General features: G+C 45.2%; 1 long non-coding RNA gene across 1 annotated transcript; it reads left to right on the top strand.

Moving 5' to 3' along the window:
- Positions 1-3,249: 3,249 nt before the first annotated feature.
- Positions 3,250-5,357, top strand: LOC139762780 (uncharacterized). The gene is made up of 2 exons (XR_011715838.1): positions 3,250-4,935; positions 5,017-5,357. It is a non-coding gene; the product is annotated as an uncharacterized lncRNA (long non-coding RNA).
- The last annotated feature ends 1,988 nt before the right edge of the window (positions 5,358-7,345 follow it).

The raw sequence follows: 7,345 nt of genomic DNA, 5'->3' as shown, positions 1-7,345 counted from the left end.
ATATATATATATATATATATATATATATATGCAAAGAAGAAATATATATATATCCATTAGTATTTCCAGAGGTCTGACGTGGGGGTTCTCTTCTTCCCCTCCCAGTTCTCTGGGAAGAACCAGTTTGGTTAGACTGGTGTACTGGGTTACGCCTGGGGCCCCCCCAGTTGGCTGGGCGACTTTGCCAACCACACACACACACACACACACACACACACACACACACACACACACACACTTGGGTCATTACGCTCGCTCCGAAAGACCTTCACAGTACGTTCATAACGTAGCCCCTCGAGCAAGACGGTACACGTAAATCCTCGAGTAAGACGACGGTACGTAACCCTTGATCGAGACGGTACAGTGACCTTTAGATACGGTGGCTTGAGAGACGGTACAGTGACCTTTAGATACAGTGGCTTGAGAGACGGTACAGTAACCATTACATACAGTTGCTTGAGAGACGGTACAATAACCATCAGATACAGTGGCTTGAGAGACGGTACCTTGACCTCTATGGGCAAGGTTGAAGGCCCAAGCCACCGTACCCAAATACCGTACCGTGGTGTTGGAGGACTGTACCGTGGTGTTGGAGGACTGTACCGTGGTGTTGGAGAGCTGTGACGTGGTGTTCAAGAGCTGTGACGTGGTGTTCAAGGACCGTACCGTCGTGTTCCAGGACTGTACCGCAGTGTTCAAGGGCTGTACCATCGTGTTCAAGGACCGTACCGTCGTGTTCCAGGACTGTACCGCAGTGTTCAAGGACTGTACCATCGTGTTCAAGGACCGTACCGTCGTGTTCCAGGACTGTACCGCAGTGTTCAAGGGCTGTACCATCGTGTTCAAGGACTGTACCGTCGTGCACCAGGACTGTACCGTCGTGTTCAAGGGCCGTACCGTCGTGTTTCAGGACTATACCGTCGTGTTCAAGGACCGTACCGCAGTGTTCAAGGACTGTACAGTCGTGTTCAAGGACTGAACCGTCGTGCACCAGGGATTACTGAACCCCTTGTGGCCATCCGAGACAAAACCACTTGGTGAAGAATGACAACTAAGTGCCATCTCTCTCTCCTCTCTCTCTCTCTCTCTCTCTCTCTCTCTCTCTCTCTCTCTCTCTCTCTCTACCAATTACCACAGCAGCCACTGTTCACCCACGAAAGCACAAGGAACACTCAGAACCACAGCTGGAAACAGTCAAAAAATATATATACAAACGCCATATTATGATCTACTTTGAATCGCTGGACCCTCTCGATGGGTCGAGTTGCCTCATCTCTTCCACCACAGTATCTCTCTCTCTCTCTCTCTCTCTCTCTCTCTCTCTCTCTCTCTCTCTCTCTCTCTCTCTCTTAACTACTTTCCCTCCCTTTCCTTTTCCTCATCAGGAACTCTCTCGGTCACAGAACAACAAGCAGTTCGTCCCGGACAATGGCCCGTGCGCAACTTGGATCCTTCCGTTAACGGGGGCGCCGTTACACCGGGCCACAGGCAGGGCACAGGCAGGGCAGGTGTGAATGAGAGAGGATCACAACTTGTGCAGACAGTGTTTTGATGAACGACACACACACACACACACACACAAGTGGCGGTCATAGGACGGTAAGATGTGAAGGCCCGCCCTTCTTTTCCACTCCCTCACCAAAGCTCTGTTTTGTCTTCTGAAGTATATATATATATATATATATATATATATATATATATATATATATATATATATATATATATATATACATTTTTTTCTTGAGAGGGGGAGAGCCATGAGCCTTGTGGATCGCTCTGAGTGAGGTCGTGTTCCTTCATTTTTTTTTTCCAGTGGCAATGATTTGAGGCACAAAGATACGATCCTTGAGAACGACGGTACGGTCCTTGAGCACGACGGTACGATCCTTGAGCACGATGGTACGGTCCTTGAGGCACAAAGGTACGATCCTTGAGCACGACGGTACGACCCTTGACCACGATGGTACGGTCCTTGAGGCACAAAGGTACGATCCTTGAGCACGATGGTACGGTCCTTTAGGCACAAAGGTACGATCCTTGAGCATGACGGTACGATCCTTGACCACGATGGTACGGTCCTTGAGGCACAAAGGTACGATCCTTGAGCACGACGGTACGGGCCTTGAGCACGACGGTACGGTCCTTGAGGCACGACGGTACGACCATTGAGCACGACGGTACGACACTACGATCCTTGAGCACGAAAGCAAGACCCCTTGAGCACGACGGTATGGCCCGTGAGCACGACAGGACGGCCCTTGAACACGACGGTACGACCCTTGAACACGACGGTACGACCCATGGGTATGTCGGCATCGGGTCTTTGAAATGACCCTCAAAGGTCAGGTCAAAAGAATTCTCCCAGGCCATCATACAAAGGATTCGTACCGTCGTGCTCAAGGGTCGTACCGTCGTGCTCAAGGCCCGTACAATCGTCTTGATCCAATTCAAGCTGGTCACATCTGATATATATATATATATATATATATATATATATATATATATATATATATATATATATATATATATATATATATATATATATTCCTATGAGTCCACCGGAAAAATGAAACACGATAAGTTCCCAAGTGCACTTTCGTGTGGATAATCACATCATCAGGGGAGACACAAGAGAGAAATATAAGTCAGTTGATATACATCAAAGAGACGAAGATAGGACGCCATTTGGTAAACATGTCTACCAAATGGCGTCGTAGCTTCGTCTCTTCGATGTATATCAACTGACTGTTATATTTCTCTCTTGTGTCTCCCTTGATGATGTGATTATGACACGAAAGTGCACTTGGGAACTTATCGTGTTTCATTTTCCCCATGGACTCATAGGAATATCCTGATCACGCACAAAATTGTGATCCTTTCCAATATATATATATATATATATATATATATATATATATATATATATATATATATATATATATATATATAAAACAAACGTCAATATTTGAGCGTAATTTCCCCACTTCCGTCAATTGATAACTTCCTGTCTATCATGAACTGAGGAGGCAATTCTTTCTTCCCAGGAGAGACGGCCCCAGCCTCACACTAGCCTACAGTGGTGTGTATACCAGGATATCATACCTTGTGACAGGAAGTCTAAACCTTGTAATAGGGAGTATTAAACCCCGTAATAGGGAAAACTAAACCTTGTAATAGGGAAACTAAACCTTGTAATAGGGAGTGACAAACCCCGTAATAGGGAAACTAAAGCTTATAATAGGGAATAATAAACCCCCTGTAATAGGGAAAACTAAACCTTGTAATAGGGTATAATAAACCCCCTGTAATAGGGAAAACTAAACCTTGTAATAGGGTATAATAAACCCCCTGTAATAGGGAAAACTAAACCTTGTAATAGGGTATAATAAACCCACCTGTAATAGGGAACTAAACCTTGTAATAGGGTATAATAAACCCCCTGTAATAGGGAAAACTAAACCTTGTAATAGGGTATAATAAACCCACCTGTAATAGGGAACTAAACCTTGTAATAAGGAATCATAAACCCCCTGTAATAGGGAAAGTAAACCTTGTAATAGGGAATAATAAACCCCCCTTGTAATAGGGAAAACTAAACCTTGTAATAGGGAAAGTAAACCTTGTAATAGGGAATAATAATCCCCTGTAATAGGGAAAACTAAACCTTGTAATAGGGAAAGTAAACCTTGTTAATAGGGAAACTAGTCCGATTTTATGTGAATGCTGATTACAGTAGGATAAATATATAGAGATAGACATATTGTGTGTATTTTGTATATAGCTTAGCGTTAAGAATGCTGAGACATCATTGGTTGATCATCTGCTTTTGATTTCCACTCCTCCCCCCATCCCCCTACCTCCCTTCCCCCCTGCTTTTGATTTTCCCCTCCTTTCCCCCCCCCCCCACCCACCCATTCCAATTTGTTACCCTTCATTCATTACTACAGTTAGTGGGTTCCCTCCTCCCTCGCGTCAGCATGGTCGATCCCCTCACACCCTCCTTGATATTATAGTCCTTAGGGGAGGGGGGGGTGTGTCTGTGATGAGGCGTGCATGCTAACCACTGTTGACATCATTAAGGCCATCAACCACTTTGTTTACCTGTCTGCCCGTCAGGATCAACACCTGTGGGGGGTGAGGGGGGGATGGTGGTGGTGGTGGTGAGGGGAATACAGGTGTCATAAGCTTTAGATGGTTTGGGATAAGGTCGGGTATACCTTGCTATGTGAGGGCTTTGGAATAACTCGTTTTCATCCAAAAGGCTCTCTAGTATAGCTACCACCCCACCACCCCCCCAGACACGAAGACACACCCTACCCCACCACCCCACACACCCCCACACCCCCCTATCCTCCACGTTAGCCATAGCGGGTCCTACTGATTAAAAAGGTCTACTTCACGTGTATTGTACATATAATATTGATCTTTCCTGACTCACGTCACTAAGGCCCACTATCGCTGACTAGCCCACCCGATCGCGCCAGATGGCGCGGTTTCAGAAGAAGAAAAACAAAAGAATATTAACAAGAAATAACCTGTATAGCCCAGAGTTATCATTCTGCTTCATATCGTCAGAATACCACGTACAATTTACTCTATAACACAGTGCGGCCAAATGTGGGGAACGACAGGACTGTGTGTAAACACCCGTACTGTAAACAATGCCTGTAAACAATGTCAGCAACTTCCAGACAAGACTTTTACAAATCGAGATTAGAACCGAGGCTCCTTCCTTTTTTTTTTTCCTGGGGGTGTGTCCATTTCTCCCACGCCTGGAGGCCACCTAGAGACAAAATAAAAGGCCAGAATCTATGGTGAGGGAGGGAGGGTGTGGGGGTTCGGCTGGGGCTTGCCCAAGTTAGTCCCCACCACATCCCCACACACACCACCCCCGGAGTCTGTCAATTAGTTCCCCACACCCTCCAAAGTCAGTCAGTTTCCCAAACCCTCCAGAGTCAGTTCCCACACCCCCCCAGAGTCAGTCAGTTCCCTCCCACACCCTCCAGAGTCAGTCAGTTTCCCAAACCTTCCAGAGTCAGTTCCCACACACCCCAGAGTCAGTCAGTTCCCAAACCCTCTAGAGTCCGTCAGTTCCCCACATCCCCAGAGTCCGTCAGTTCCCACACCCCCGGAGTCAGTTCCCACACCCCCAGAGTCAGTTCCCCACCTACGGAAGGCCATGAAGAGAGGATAAATAATTTGTGTGTATAGATGTGTATGATTTCCTCCGTCTACTAGGGAAGTATGTACTGTACAGATGTGTATAATTTGGATCAAATTATTGGTGTGGCAGGAATTATGCAATTACTATGTATCTTGATAATCATTACCAATAAAAATAAAATGTTTCTAATGTAGCTCCTGGTTTTTATTGTCTCCATATACTATAACTATATAAACCCCTATGATAATATATATATATATATATATATATATATATATAGATATATATATATATATATATATATATATATATATATATATATATATATATATATATATATATATATATCTTGTATCTCCCCTGATGATGATGTGATTATTACACGAAAGTGTACTTGTGAACTCAGTGTTTCATTTCCCCGTGGACTCATAGGAATATATGTGTGTGTGTGTGTGTGTGTGTGTGTGTGTGTGTGTGTGTGTGTGTGTGTGTGTGTGTGTTTGTGTGTGTGTGTGGGGGGGGGGAATCGTCATGCATAAATATGCACGAATGAAAAGTCACTGTCATTAGGCGAAAATGAGTACAGTCTTGTTGACGAACTCCTCCCTCCTCCAAAGGAGTCCAACCCTTCCCTGCTCCTGGCTAGACCGCAGCCTAGAAGCCGTAGGATTCCCATAAACACAAATGTCCTGGGGTTATGGTACAACTGCCCCTTCTACTTGTAAGGAGGTTCCGCAGCGCTCAGGAAGCCGGCCACGTCCGACGGGTTACAAATGTGTAGTGACGTTGTTTGTGTGTGCCTCTGTGTCTTTGTGGGGGTTGAAAACGCGAAGGGCAAATGAGGAACAGATATTCAAAATGTCATGGTTCCACAACGTCCATGGGAATGTGTAACTCGTCCATGCCTGGGGGAGTGCGTTTTGAGGAGAGTACCCGTCTGTATGGGCCATGTTTAAGACTGGACAGGCAGGACGGTTGCCTAACGCCTATCGCCGGGTCATTTCGGTGGACATTACATGTACCGTCAGTGTTATGTCTGCTGAGGGGTGGGAGGGGACCAGTGAACACCGAAGGGTGAGGCAAGGGTAAACTCTTTCTCAATTTGAGACAGGATCGGACCGGTGAACATCGTAAGGTGAGGCAAGGGTAAACTCTTTCTCAATTTGAGGCAGGACCGGACCGGTGAACACCGAAGGGTGAAGCGTGAGGCAAGGCTAAACTCTTTCTCAATTTGAGGCAGGATCGGACCGGTGAACACCTTATACTGAAGCGGGAGGCAAGGGTAAACTCTTTTCCAATTTGAGGCAGGATCGCACTGGGAGGATCTTTACTTTCACTGTGTGGGTGATGAGTGTCTGTGCTTGCTAGCCTGCCGGTGATTATTCTGGTTGCTCTGTCGCGTGTGGTGTGCATGGCTAATACATGATAAACTCTTCCAATTTGAGGCAGGATCGCACTGGGACGATCTTTACTTTCACAGTGTGGGTGATGAGTGTCTGTGCTTGCTAGTCCGCCGGTGATTATTCTGGTTGCTCTGTCGCGCGTGGTGTGCACGGCTGAGACATGATTCTGTCAGAATGGCAGGTGAGGCGTCGTAGGGGTGGAGCCCATGAATTGCGTACACTAAGTACTTCTTATTTTTTCTTGTCCAAATTGAATCATACATGTGAAACGTTTACACAATGGAAAGTAAAGTTCTTGCAATAAAGACGAAAGAAAATCCCTACTGACCCCCCCAAAAAAAACGGTAAGTTTTCCCGCGTTAGCGAAGTAGCGTTAAGAACAATGGACTGAGCCTTAGAGGAAATATCCTCATTTGGCCCCCTTCTCTGTTCCTTCTTTTGGAAAATTGAAAACGGAGGGGAGGATATATAGTGGTGAGAGTGATCAAGTACATGCATAACACCACAGGAAAATGAAATACGGTAAGTTCCCAAGTGCACTTTCGTGTAGTGAAAATGTAATTCTCCCCTGATGATGTGATCATTACACGAAATTGCACTTGTGAACTTTTCGCGTTTCATTTTCCCCGTGGACTCATAGGAATATCTTGATCACGCGCAAAAGTGTGATCCTTTCCTAGATATATATATATATATATATATATATATATATATATATATATATATATATATACACACTCTATCGAGCTCAAACAAATAACCACACACAAAAAAAGAA

The sequence above is a fragment of the Panulirus ornatus genome, chromosome 44 (genome assembly GCF_036320965.1).
Source record: "Panulirus ornatus isolate Po-2019 chromosome 44, ASM3632096v1, whole genome shotgun sequence".
In the NCBI taxonomy this organism is placed as follows: domain Eukaryota; kingdom Metazoa; phylum Arthropoda; class Malacostraca; order Decapoda; family Palinuridae; genus Panulirus; species Panulirus ornatus.
The sequence above is the reverse complement of the archived record's forward strand: the minus strand, read 5'-3'. Positions and strand labels throughout refer to the sequence as shown.